The sequence below is a fragment of the Pteropus alecto genome, unplaced genomic scaffold (assembly GCF_000325575.1).
Source record: "Pteropus alecto unplaced genomic scaffold, ASM32557v1 scaffold45, whole genome shotgun sequence".
NCBI lineage: Eukaryota > Metazoa > Chordata > Mammalia > Chiroptera > Pteropodidae > Pteropus > Pteropus alecto.
The window spans coordinates 20,425,972-20,440,678 of record NW_006442491.1 but is presented as its reverse complement, the minus strand read 5'-3'; the positions used below and the strand labels follow the sequence as shown (position 1 = coordinate 20,440,678).

Here is a 14,707-nt window from a genome sequence, read left to right as displayed (position 1 = left end):
CTTCAGACCATCTCTGTACCCCACCAGATATGACATCTGGTTCTGGTTTCAGGTCTCTGGTCAAATCAAAGTCTTAGTGTTCTTACCTGTAAAAGAGGGGTGGAGAATGGACCCAGATGATCGAAGTCTCTTATGTTTCCAAGACACAGCAGTAACTCATCAGAACTTGAACAAGGTCAGTTAGGCTAAGGCATCCACCCTTCTTTCTTTCTTATCTACTATCCACACATGTACCAAGATAAAGCTCTGTAATGTTCAAATGTCCTAGCATGTTATCTCTTCATGCTGACTCTGTCTCAGGCATTGGTCTTCATTACCTTTGGAGATTATCTTTAAAGAAGGGGATCACTTTGCATCTACTTTAGACATGGCCATTTTCCTCCTACCAACCAGAGAGCCATATGCCTTAATTAGCAATTAAAACAAAACACAAACTTGTTCCTCACACATGAAAAAAGGTTGGGGAAGTCCTTCTTCGGTCTGTTTTCATATAAGATATAGAAAATTCTATGTTTTAAACTACTGGATCAAAGCAGGCAGAGAAATTCTGGCCAAAATTAACTCACAGCACTTGTGGTCTTATGGGTCTTATGAGCTTTAAAACCTGAGACAGAAGGGAAGTCAGCTCCTGAGAGACTTGGAAGCCAAAGGGGAGAGAAGTACCTCTTGTTTTTGCTTTCTTCCATACTGCCTGTGTTTTCTCCTGCTTCCCAGAATAGAAGGCAAGACTGAGTAAATAATACAGATGCGGATTTTTAGCTGGGCTTGCACCTCTCCAAGTACCCAACATAGTCTGAGAATGAAAAAACTGGCCAAGGAGGGACTGAAAATCCATAACATGGCCCCTTTCCTATATTTATAGACAGTGAAAAGACTTGGAAAAATTTTGTGTCTAGATAAACATACATACCCTCTCCTCTACTGCAAGAGACAGCCTTCCTCCTCTAAGCTACCTCTCTCAGCCCTTCTCACTTTCTGCTTTGGATCCTAGTCATAATCCCGGATGGGTTGTGAGCACGGGGCCAACAATGACCAATTTCTACATTCCCAACAACACCTAGCACAGAGCCCTGCACTGCTAGGTGTGTGGGAAACAGTGAATGAGTAACAGAAGGATAATATAACGGCCTCTAAGATTCTTAAAGGGGCCAGAGTAAACAAAACTGCTCTCTTCTTAAGTTCTGAGCTACTGTAAAAATCATCAAGACAGCCGGAGTACTGGAAATATTTTGAATCTTCATCTGGGTCATGGTAACGTGGGTATAAAAATTTGTAAAAATTTACTGAGCTGTATATTTAAAACTTGTCTGCATTACTCTAAGTAACACCTCAATAAAAAAATCAAGAAGCACCAAAAATTACTATTTATATACCAACTCTTTCCTAGGTCTCTTTATAGACTTCTTAATCCTCCTAAGTCCTATAAAAAGGGTTAAAAGTAGGAACTCTTCTGATCCCTTGCACAGGAGGCCCTGGGACTCAGGCAAAGACAGCCTAGTTACACAAGTCAGGAATGTAGCAACAAAACCCTGGGGCTTATGATCCTCCACCCAGACTGTACCAGCCCACCAAACCACCAACAGCCAGTTTTAAGTCAAAAGAAAACAACCTCTTAAAATAGCAACTGTTTTCTCCATCTCTCCTGTCAGCTGGCAGCATGGCAACTTTAATTTTATTTTCAAAACCATTCTGGCAGGGCTGGGGATATGCCACCACAGTGTGTGTTGAGAAACAATGAGGCAGAACTCACTGGAATGAGGAGGCAGAAGCCATGGGTCCTACTCCTAGGTTTGCCTTCATGAGCTGTGTCATTTTTAACAGGTCACCTAACCTCTCTGGGCCTTGGACTTCCCTCTGCACAGGCAAGATGAGCCCATAAAGTATGACTTTCAGAGCTGCTTAGAAGACAGAAATGTACTGTGAAAGCTAATGAATGGGAGAGAACTGTTTTAATGGGCACTAGTAGGGACTTGAGGTTTTAAAGGCCTGAATTTAGAACCAGGTATGTAAATGTCTTCTATATTCCTAAGAGGTTTAGCTACTTATGGTAGCACCAGGGTTTACATTAAGCAATGAGGCCTTTCCAGGGAAATCAGCTACAGTCCCCAAGACTCCCAGCATCATCTTCAATCGCCATACTAAAGAGCAGATTTAATTAAAATGACTCAAGTCAGACCAGCCCTTAGCAGCTGGTTCCTTTCTCCGTTACCCTCACACAGGAGATAAGCTGCTTGCATCCTGTAGCCCAACGGTGGACCAGTGAGGAAGTCAAGTCCTGCCACAAGGAAGCACACCCAGTCTGTTTAACTGGTCACCACTGGGCTTTTGTCCAGCAGAGCTTGAGTCTGCTCAGCCCCAGCTTCTGTGGCACTGATCTGCCACAAGTCTGGCAGTCAGGTCACAGGCAGGCTACTGACCCAAATGAGGCTGAGACACCAGGACAGATGCCCTTCAGTATTGTTGTTGCTTGCCTGGATGGAGGCTCAGGAGAGCAGCTAAAAATCATTATTCAGCTTTGGCCTCTGAGCCAGGTAATCAAAATGGAAAACTGTCCAGCACCTTCTACAAAACAGTCTGTGGCTGCCCTCAGCTTACAATGAGCGTTGTACCCAAGCTATTACCAGACAAAATGAATGCTGAGCTGCTCTATCTTTTTATGCAACAAAACTGCTTGGAGCAACACCTGGTTCTCTAGAGGTTTACTATACAGTGGTACTTGTTGACTCAGAGAATGTTAGAACAGAAAGAAATGTTAGCATTTATTTAATCCATCCTTCTTATTTTATTATTGAGAAAACAAAGGCCTGGAAATAGGAAGACGCTGGCCTAAAGATACCATTTGACAGGAGTCAGAACTAGAACCAGGGTGCAGTGTCTATAAGTCCTAGGGCTTAGCTTGACCATCCTGGGTGATGGAGAAAGCACCTGGAGAACAGGAAAGCTAACAGGAAACTGGGAGCTCAGGAAAGAGTTGTGGGGGGTTCATTTTCAGATATTTGTGACTATAGTCAATAGACTCTGGGATGAACTCAAAAGTATATCCTGAGAAACAGAGATCCTTGTCATCTGCCAAGTTCACTATAGCGCCGCTCCCTCTCCCCGCCTCCCTTTCTCCCTCTTTCTCTCCCTCCTTCTCTCCTTCTTCCCCTCCCTCCCCCCTCCATCTGTCTGATCAAAGATAAACAGGAAGGGAAGATTAAATAATCTCAAAGATCACACCTAATTGAGTGAGCCAGCCAGGCAGCTGGGAGTGAAACCCTAAAACATGAGGCAGCCAAGAACCTGATTAATAAATGAGGCTGGGTCAAGCTAATTTAAATAGGAAAGATTTGCCTGGTTAAGTCTGGCATGTAACCTGGGATATTCTCAAATGGAGAAAAGTTACTATTCTGTCCCAACCCAGCTGCCCAGGATGTGCTTGGCTTCAGGCTTCAGATAAAGCAGAAGAGAAACCAGGAAGAAGTAATGAGAGAAAAGGCGGTGACCCATGTATGCTCCCTGATAAGGGAACAGGTCCCCTCTACCCACCTCATACCCTCAGGCAGTAATGGGTAGAAAGCCTACTAATGAGAAACTTTCCAGGGTGCTGCAGGAAGATGGCTGCTGGTGCCTAGCAAACTGCTCTCTAGAGAAAGTGTCCGTTCAGTATGTGCCTCACTAAATTCAACCTAACACAGGTTCCTCAGCTGGGCATCCAGGGCCTCCTGAGAAGCCGCAGCCTACCTTTCCAACTCTCACTCTACCTGAGCCACCACTGTTCCTCATCCCCAAATCCCCATAATTCCCCCTCCCCACCCCCAAACAGCATATGCTAATCTCAGTACCTTGGCTTGCACAATCCCTCTGCCTAGAATGGCCCTCCCCCTTCCCTCTGTCCCAGATTCTGCTTATCTAGTTCTGATACAGTCCCTTCTCAGGGAGTCTTTCACAGTGGGCGTTCAAAATGTTGGCCGGATTGGGTAGAACTTAATCTAACAACCTTTTTTTTCTTTTCTCACCATCATCTGACCATCCTGGGGTGCCAACCACAGTCCTAGCTCCTAAACCTGAGAGTAGCTGCCTCTTTCTCAGGGACCATTTGTGTGGCCTGGCCTCTCTGCCTCTTACCTCTGAAATAAGAGTAATAGTTCTTGTCAGAGAAGCTGAGTGCTTCAAGATGAGAGGCTCCAGAAACACAGATTCCCAAGTTCAAGACCATTATTTTAAACTCCCCTTAGACCCATGCACCATTTACCAACTAATGCTAGGAACTTAAAGCTTGTTTCCAGCTAAATGCCTCCTCTTTTATCACAGATGCCCTAGTGTATAGCTATTGAGAGAGCTGCACTGAGGACTCTGGGTAGCCTGTTGGCTTTTTATTTCCAGAGTGTGGAGATTCCCATCTCAAGTGTGGAGCTAGTTAGTTCATGGTTTCAAGAAAAGCCTAGAATTTTAGGCCTGCTGTTCTCTCAAATCGCATGGTATAATGCATCAATTGGCTCCCAACCTATGGGCTATGAGCCCACTGGGTTCATAGTTATCACTCCACTGCTCTGTGAATGTGGCCACCCAGCACTGCCTGTGCACTACATGATGAATACATATATCACACAAGGATAATAAGAACTACCACCTGAACACCTACGATCATTCATGTCAGACACAGTCCTAGGACAGAGACACAAATAGTGGGTACTCAATAAATACTAATTGAAAGGAATTATTTATCTTCTCAATCAATAGGTATTAAAAGTACAATTATTATCACATAGCCATCTCTGATATATATTTTTGCAATCAGAAAAGGCTCCTTCAACCTGAAAAGACTGAGGACCTCTGGGTTGATGAAAGAGTCCTAAGTGGGAGGGATTCAGATCTGGGTGCCAGTCCTAGCCAGACTCCCAGAAAGTAAAGCCAGGAAGCCCTGAGCTGTCTCTAGACAACTCAGAACAACAAAAGCATATGATTAAAAGTACTCTGCTCTTTAAGACCTTTCGCTCTCAGGCCAGCCTCTAAGCTCTAGCTTTGCACCTGCGGGTCTTCACCAGCCCTAGAAGTAGTTCTCAACCCTAGGAGCTCTTGTCTCCCAAGGGACAATTAACAATGTTTGGAGACATTTCTGGTTGTTACAACTGGAGAGGGATGCTATGGACATCTAGTGAGCAGAGGCCCAGGATGATGCTAAACATCCTGCAATGCACAGGACAGCCCCCTACATTCTCACCATCATCTGACCATCCTGGGGTGCCAACCACAGTCCTAGCTCCTAAACCTGAGAGTAGCTGCCTCTTTCTCAGGGACCATTTGTGTGGCCTGGCCTCTCTGCCTCTTACCTCTGAAATAAGAGTAATAGTTCTTGTCAGAGAAGCTGAGTGCTTCAAGATGAGAGGCTCCAGAAACACAGATTCCCAAGTTCAAGACCATTATTTTAAACTCCCCTTAGACCCATGCACCATTTACCAACTAATGCTAGGAACTTAAAGCTTGTTTCCAGCTAAATGCCTCCTCTTTTATCACAGATGCCCTAGTGTATAGCTATTGAGAGAGCTGCACTGAGGACTCTGGGTAGCCTGTTGGCTTTTTATTTCCAGAGTGTGGAGATTCCCATCTCAAGTGTGGAGCTAGTTAGTTCATGGTTTCAAGAAAAGCCTAGAATTTTAGGCCTGCTGTTCTCTCAAATCGCATGGTATAATGCATCAATTGGCTCCCAACCTATGGGCTATGAGCCCACTGGGTTCATAGTTATCACTCCACTGCTCTGTGAATGTGGCCACCCAGCACTGCCTGTGCACTACATGATGAATACATATATCACACAAGGATAATAAGAACTACCACCTGAACACCTACGATCATTCATGTCAGACACAGTCCTAGGACAGAGACACAAATAGTGGGTACTCAATAAATACTAATTGAAAGGAATTATTTATCTTCTCAATCAATAGGTATTAAAAGTACAATTATTATCACATAGCCATCTCTGATATATATTTTTGCAATCAGAAAAGGCTCCTTCAACCTGAAAAGACTGAGGACCTCTGGGTTGATGAAAGAGTCCTAAGTGGGAGGGATTCAGATCTGGGTGCCAGTCCTAGCCAGACTCCCAGAAAGTAAAGCCAGGAAGCCCTGAGCTGTCTCTAGACAACTCAGAACAACAAAAGCATATGATTAAAAGTACTCTGCTCTTTAAGACCTTTCGCTCTCAGGCCAGCCTCTAAGCTCTAGCTTTGCACCTGCGGGTCTTCACCAGCCCTAGAAGTAGTTCTCAACCCTAGGAGCTCTTGTCTCCCAAGGGACAATTAACAATGTTTGGAGACATTTCTGGTTGTTACAACTGGAGAGGGATGCTATGGACATCTAGTGAGCAGAGGCCCAGGATGATGCTAAACATCCTGCAATGCACAGGACAGCCCCCTACAACAAAGAATTATCCAGCCCAAAATGTCAATAGTGCTAAGGCTGACAAACACTGCTCTAGAGGCCACTGAGAAAACTAGCTTATTGTGGTGAAAGAAATAGAAAGGAGACTGAGAAATACACAATGCTAATGTTGTAGCAGACTGTGAATAAATGAATACAACGAATAAAGGTTCTCACGCCATTCCAGACATGAACAATCTTCATCTTCTCTCTGGCACTAGTCCAGATGATCCAGTATAAGATGTGTATAAGATGATCCAGTCATTCTATGGACCCCCAAGTTTATCCTGACCAACACTCATTATTGACACATAGCCTTGCTGAAGCTGGCAAGGGAATCTAAGATTGAACATTATTACGAGGGAGGCAGGCCAGTGCAGGAAAGCACTAGACTTGGAGCCTAATGAGGGGTTCTAGCCTTGACACAGTCCCTAGGAAAACCACTTAATTGCTTTGAGCCTTAGTTTCCTCCTCTGCCAAATGGAGTTAAAAATCATACTCTGCTCTACCCACCTTATAAAGTTCCTCTGAGTTTCAAAATAAGATCGCGTATGTGAAAGTGCTTTGAAAGCCAAAAAACCCTGTACAAATGTGAAGTATTCCCCTGTAGAATAACAGGTACTCGCGCTGTGGAGGGAATATTATAAAAATTGATTTCCAGTGACAGGATTTTGTACACTGATAAGTTACAAGCACTAATAGCTATAAAGTCCTGGCCCTATGAGAACACCAAAGATACCAGAACCCACTGTGATGTGGCCCACCTCAGGATGCCCAAGGCTCCTGGGTCAGCCCTGTGACTCACATAATTTGAACTTCAGCTTTCTCATCTCTGAAAGGGGTTTGGGATAGGGGGTGGGGGTAATACCATCTAATGCATGGGGTTGTTGAAAAGATCAAATGTGATAATTTGTAAAGTGCATGGCATTTCCCAAAGATGGAGGAATATTTTTATTTTCTGAAGATTTTTCTCCTGAAAAAAAATTTTTTACTTTGAAATATAACTAACTTTTTTAGAATGATGAAAATAACTTAAGGAATGGTGCTCCTACACTGCTATCTGTCCAACTCCAAAATTACCACTAAAATTTAAGCATGAGAAGGCTTGTCTGCAGTTACCACCCCTGCAGCCCTGTCTGCTAAGAGCAAAAGTTGAATGCCAGGCTGATACGAGTTCTCTACTTGGACATGGCCACAGAAGGCTATCAGAGCCCATTACAATTCAACACCCAAATCTACTCCAGACTTGCTAAGCAATCTGCAACTACATCCTACTCTTGTGTAAGATTTTAAAGGGAGAAAATGCTCCAAAGAAGTGAAAGCAAATGATCTACCTGATGGAGACTTAAGAAACTATCAATCATCTGAGATTTAAACATTGACTGACACCGTTGTCAGTCAATGTTTCTAAGTCTAATGAATTCCGGGGACACAGAGTTGATCAAACTCCTTACCCTAAGTCTTTCAGGTGGCCTCGTCTAAGTAGGAACTCTTCTTCAAACCTCTGCAGAGAACAGCAGCCAGTACACCCATGTACAAGTCTTACTTTAGCTTTTACAACTATCAGGTCGTATACAATTAAAAACAAGGAACTTACAGTTCCTCCTTATGCAAATAGTAAATAATCCACTCAGATAGATTAGCATCTACTTCCATTTGTGGGAAGACAATTGTAAAGCAAATTTTGTAATAATTATCAGAATAAGCTATACTTTAAACTTAGTATTCTAAAGCTAATTATTTCATAGCTAATCTCCATTAAACATTTATCCGTTCTTATGTCACCCCAAAGGAACTTTTGATTCAAAATAAGTGCTTTTTAAAAGTACTGCATGTATTTCCATGTTCCTGGTTTTTCTCTCTCAGAAACTCTTAATTCAAAGTTTCAAGCACTCATACATTTTGAGTTCCCTTCTGCTCCAACATTCTAGTACTCACCAAAATAACTAATAAAACATAGATTCAAGAAACACACACACACTCCACTGTATATCCTAAACTCTGAATTCTGATTATGCTTCTAGAACAGATCATATTGTATCTTGATTGTATCTGTTGACTTGTCTGTCCCTTTAGCAGACTGTGAGCATCTTAGAGGCCATAATGACCTGTCTTCATCTGCATTTACCCAGTAAACCAGAACAGTAACCAGCACACAACTCAAGTTAATATATACTTATCAAATGGACTCATGAATGAAGCAAGTATCTAACTACCTTCTTTTAAAATGGACCATCTGAAATTAAATGCAAATGTCTATCTGTGCAGCACTAAGACCAAAAAGATTTGGGATCTCAACATCAGAGTCCCTAAACAGTGCACAGTAGCCAAATCCATTTCAAAGCACCTAGTTTTCTTTTTCTCAAACACACTACTCTTATGCAACACAGCTAGATGAAAGCAAACATTCTGCAACTTCCAGTTGTAACTAGATCTGAGGTGAGGTCAAATACCAAACATGAGGGTTTATGCCCAACCCCCACCCCACCCCATAGCTGCCTACTCCTTTCAGGACTAATACAAAAGACCACACTGTCACCCCCAACTCTAAACTGTGGCAACTGCTCTCTTCTTCAAATGTCCACCAAGCTCCATTTAGGGGGTTCCTGTAGGTGGCACTTATAGCCAATTTGGACTTTAATTACTCCTGTTCTAGGTTTATCCCCTCAACAAGAGTATGGGCCTTCTAAGAGCAAGATCATAAAGCAGGGCTTCACACTAAAGCAGGAAACTCTGATTGGGTAAATGCCTGAACTCCTGCTTTGAGACCCACAGAGCCTCCCAACCTGAGCAAACTCAATTGCCCTGAGTGTTCGATGGGAGGAAATTTCCTCAGTGGGCTGTGCTAAGCTCCAGGCCAAGCACCCTGAGCAACCTACTGTTTGATGCCTGCTTTTTCTTTTTCTCTCTCTTTCTTTCTTTTTCTTTCTTCTCTTTCTCTCTTTCTTTCTCTCTCTCTTTCTCTCTCTTTACCTCTCTCTCTCTCTTTTATAGGATGAAAACAAAAGATAATGCTCTTTGGTGGGTTTTAACCCCTTTAGAAATGCCAGTTCGAAAATTCACTATCACCTCCCAAATTCCAGAAAAATGTTATCTTATAGAATTGAACAGGGCAGATTTGATGGTGAACCGTCCTGCTTCATCATCCCACCTAACTCCTACTCTCCTAGCTGAGAAGCTGCTTGCATTTTCTAGTTTTACTTTATCCATAAGCTCCTGAAAGGAACACTTTACTTAAGATGGTTATAAGACTCCAGTGAAAAAACACATGAGCTACTTAGTTGTGATAACTTTTATCTCTGAGACAGCCACAGATCTGTTCAACTGTAGGATCCATTGGGCCAGGCTGTGTCTTTTTCACTGCCTGGGAATCCACGTGGCATCTCATATGGTTCCTAACACAGAACAGGCACTCAGTAAACACCTTTCCCTCCTGATGCAGAAAACTGGTGGATCAGATCAGTATCAATGTCATATAAACAGAACAGGAAACTACCACAAAGCCACTGAACCAAGAAATCAGAACTCACTGAAAAATCATTTCTGGTGGAAAATTACATGACTTAAAAAATAATTTCCTAACTTCCCCAGGTGGAGTTCATTCCTCTTCACCTGGGGTCCTTATGGCACTCTACACAAGCCCCACTAGGTGGAAATTCTTTCCTTACCAAGTGGCCCCCCATACCAGGCAGTGGTGCTCCCTAAGGATGGAAACTGCCTCTAGCTTTTCACAGGGGGTTGTCAGTGCCCAACAACCAGTGGGTCCTCATGACTGAAACCCTGACTGAATGCTTGTCAGTTATCCAAATGAGTGGCTTCTTTAATGAAGAAGGCTGTTACCCTATCAGCAGGACATGTGCTTCAAATTCTTTTTCGAGAATGGGAAAGCAGACTCCTACTGAACCATCTGTGTTCTGAGGCCTCATCGGATTTGGAGGTAACTGGAGGTACCTGGGAATATGGTGAGCTGGATAAGAGTTCAATCTTTGAGCAGCAAAAGGGGTAAGCAAATTGACCAGGGAGACAGCACCTCTGAGTCTCCAGGAATGAATACTGACCTGGACAGAAGAAAAATGCCCAATATGCTCATTTAATCCCCACAATAATTATAGAGAGGTGTCTCTCAAACTTTGATGTGCATATAAATAACCTGGGAACCTCATAAAAAGTAGGTTCTGCTTCAGAAGATCTGGATGGGGTCTGACAGCCTGCATTTCTACCAATTTCCCAAATGTTCCCACAGACCAGATTTTGAGTAGCAAAGTTGTATAGTAAATATTGTATCCTGGTTTTGCAGCTGAAGCAGCTGATGCTCAGAAATATGAGGAGACTTGCCCCAGACCACAAAACTAGTAAGTGGCAGAGGTGGAAGGTGAACTCAGGTCTTCTGATCCCAAATCCAGCACCTTTTCATCATACTATACGGCTAACCTTTTGAGCTAAACAGCCACAACCACAGAGACGTATGGCTTTCCTGCATCCCTCAAATAAGCCTTACAATCAGCTTGTAAGGAAGGAGGAGGAGGTAGAGCTAGAAATATCAGCTACAGGAGAATCAAGCCAGCCAGATGCTCTCGTTAAGCACTTAAATACTTCAATCCTTCAGCTAAAACTCCTGAAGAAGAACCAAACAAACAAGGGGTTGCTAGATAGTCATTCCTTTACTAATGAAAGGCCGTAGCAAAGTATAATTGCATTTCAAAAAAAAAAAAAAAAAACTGTCTCGGTGATATGGGAATTATCAGAGCCATACAGTACGCAGAACCAAATTAATTCCTAAACAAATGTCTAGTCCTGCATGTTGTGGGCTGCACTGCTCAGACCTTAGCTGGAATATTAAGAGTATTCAGCTCTGCCCACTCCACACCTTAAGAGCAACACTGGTGAGCAGGAGAACATTCAGAGGAAAGTAACAAGAACAGAAAGACCAGGCAACAGAACAACAGTCAACGGAACTGAGAAGATCTGTCCTAGAGAAATGCAGGCTTGAGACATATACCCCATCTTCCTTGATATGTCTTGTCCAAGGCGCTTTCGACCTGTTCTCCGAGGCCCCAGGAAACAGAATAAGCAACCTGTTTTTCCAATGAAAGAAACACAGTTCACAACTGTCTAGTATCAGAGCTGGGATTTGCCACCTTTCTAACTCTAGATCCCACAATCTCTCCACCACCCCAAGCTGCTTCCTTTGGAGCTACCACCCCAATCTGTACTAAAGGTAAGCACTACAAGAAGACAGATCTCAGTTCCAAATAAGAATGATTTTATAGCCAGAGCTGTCCAAAGACAGACTATGCTGTAGAGTGGGAGGATAGAGCACCCAATACAAATCACATTAGCAGAGAGGTTCAATCAGAGGCTAACTGCTTGGCAGGAATAATGCAAAGGGAATTTGGGCATTGGCTGAGTGGCTGGGTGAGATGAACCTGCCAACTCTCAAAGATGAATTAATGTCTTCCTGCTGCATTTTCCTCTAACACATCATTTGTACACTTACTACAGTTGCTTTTTATCAGTTACTTGTATAAGTGTGTCTCTTCTAAACTGTGAGCATTTATAGGCAGAAAGTAGTGTCTGCCTATAAAGATAGCCACCTTTATTTTCCTTACTGTACCTAAGAATCTTAGGTACAGTAAGGAAATAAACTGTGAGCATTTATAGGCAGAAAGTAGTGTCTTAACCACCTTTATTTTCCTTACTGTACCTAAGATTATACCTGGGAAACCATGGAAACGTTTACATACCCCCTATGTACCATGCGCTCTGCTGGGCACTTTACATATATCAACTTATTCCGTAGCTTCACAAGAAACCTAAGAAGTGTTGTTATTCCTTTTTTAGAGATAGGAAAATTGAAACTCAGAGTGGATAAGTAACTGCCAAGGTACTGCTGGTGAGTGGTGAAGCAGGCATTCAAACTGAGAAACCTTTTGCCTATACCACCATGTTGCCTTCCTCCTAGAAGGAACTCAATAAACATCTGTTGATTTGAGACAAATACCTTAAAAACAGGCTAGTACTATATCCAGCTAGGTCTGTTGTTGTTTCCTACTGCTATACTTAAATTTCCTTTCTAAGTATAACCATTCATACTCAGAATGACCAATCTAAAGTTGTTTTGAATATTCTCTCTCTTACTTTTTAAAAGACAGTGGCAGAGCACAAAATAATTCCTTTCCAAAGGAATGCCTCAAGGCCTCAAGAGCTCTGCCCTTCCTAGTCAGCCCTGTCTCCATCTCAGGGCTGTGACCACGTAAACAAACCAACTCCTGGCTTTCTGCCTCAGAAATGTACACTCACACTAAAACCCAACTCAGGACAACTCAAACTTTCCCTGAGCAAAACAGCTTGGCTCAAAAGTCCTCACATTTAGCTAAACCTCCAAACAAACTCTATCTTGAATTTCGAATCACATTATAAACCTACCGGCAGGCACTTAAAAATATTTAATCTCCCTGCCAAATGGGGCGAATTCAAATTTTGTCATTTGAATCAAAGGTGCCAGCATGTTTGGATAGCCAACACATATGGCCCCTCTGACACTCCATCTGTCTTAAGAAGTAAACCAACTCATTCTAGCCAACCATTTCTGCAAAGAAGAAACTTCAGTGTCACCAAGGGAAATTCTCACTGCTCAGTTCCCTGGGTGGAATTCAGGTTTTCCATCCCAGGGCCTCTGGGAGAGGAGATCCTGCTGGCACATACACCATTAACATGCTATGATTTTCAACCTGATACCTTTATTCCAGAGAATCAAAAGGCCACGTTCACTATAAATTTAACTTAAGATGTTTCCCCACATGCTAATGTGTTAGAGCAACTTTATTAAACATAAGAGCTACCCTGGCTCCAGCAATGAGCAGGACTTAATGAAGACATATCTCCTGTGAGCGCCTGGCCTCTCTGCACCCATCAGACATTTTCAGCTGAACCTAAATTAACCTGTAAATGAACTGATTTGCATCCATAAATCCAAAAGAAATGTACCAGTGTAGGGTGTTTGAGATACCCAGTCTCCATTTCCCAATCTCAAACAATTCTCTTCTTAGACTAAAATATGATTCTTTCTCCAGATTGTCTTCATCTTTATTAAAACGGGAAAAAAAAGGAAATCTGAACCACCTAGAGTAGATATTTCATAACTATAATGCCTTCAGAAGAAAAGAATCTGATATCTGATTATCTTTCTTAGGAAGAAAACCAATTGTTTAGAAAAGGACCAAAAAAGACCTAAGTTTGGGTGATTTTTGTCATTTCACCTAGACTGCAATCCTAGTTTCTATCCAGTTCTCAACTTTTTCTTTTTGACAATCAAACCAAAGACGTCTGATCGACAATAACTTCCTCAGAAAAGGAAGAGTATACTCAATACCCACAACGTGCCACCCTCTTTCATATATTATCTTAGCTATTCCTCGCTATAGTCATGAGATTATTATTATTTCCACTTTATAAAAAAGGAAAGTGATGATATTTAATTCCCTTGGATGGCAAGGATTGTGTCTGGTATGTCTATGTTCTTAGCACTAAGCTCCCAGCACTAAGTACATGGCCTAGAACAATTTAAGAGCCTGCTACATGCTTAAGAATGAATACAAGACTAAAGGAAAGGAAAAGAAATTTGGAAAAAAATGTGTGATCCAAATTTTACTCTAGGCCACTAACTGAAACCACTGCCTGGAACATACCTGCACACTGTAAATAATCTACACCTAAGCTTCAGAGGTTTGTTTCAATGGATAATATATCATCTTTCCAATGTGTATGCCACAAAGATAGCATCCATATTTGGCTATATGCTCCACAGGGAAGGGCTTGGTCCTGTCTCACTCTTTTTTCACCCACTCAGCACCACACCTTGCACAGGTAGGCGTTTAATGACCTGAGCGATGACGAAGGTTATGAAGACACTTTCTGCCATCATGGTAGTAAATAGAACACAAGATGCCACAACCACCAGAAGAACTGGTCTCTGAGTCAAATTACATCCTCTTTCCAGCCTCATTTTCCTTCTTGTATGATGGGAATAACAGAAGATACTCGCTAAATTGTTTTCATTCCTTTAATAAATAATTACTGAGCATTAACCACATGCCGGGCACTGTGCTAGGTGTTGGGAACACAGTGATGAACATGATCATCACAACCTGCCTCATGGAGCTCACAGTCTCAGTGGATGCTATAAGACTCATATAAAAAGAGGAGTTTTACAAACTTCAAAGAACTATACCATTATGAAGTATTATTGTTCCTCCTCTATTCCCCAACTTGGTTAAAGGCATCATCCTCCACCTACTGTAAACTT

At 42.4% G+C, this 14,707-nt stretch overlaps 1 protein-coding gene across 1 annotated transcript in view; it reads right to left on the bottom strand.

Moving 5' to 3' along the window:
- The window catches only part of CHMP4B (charged multivesicular body protein 4B), a 41,959-nt gene that overhangs the window by 23,732 nt on the left and 3,520 nt on the right, over window positions 1-14,707 (bottom strand). The window lies entirely within an intron of this gene.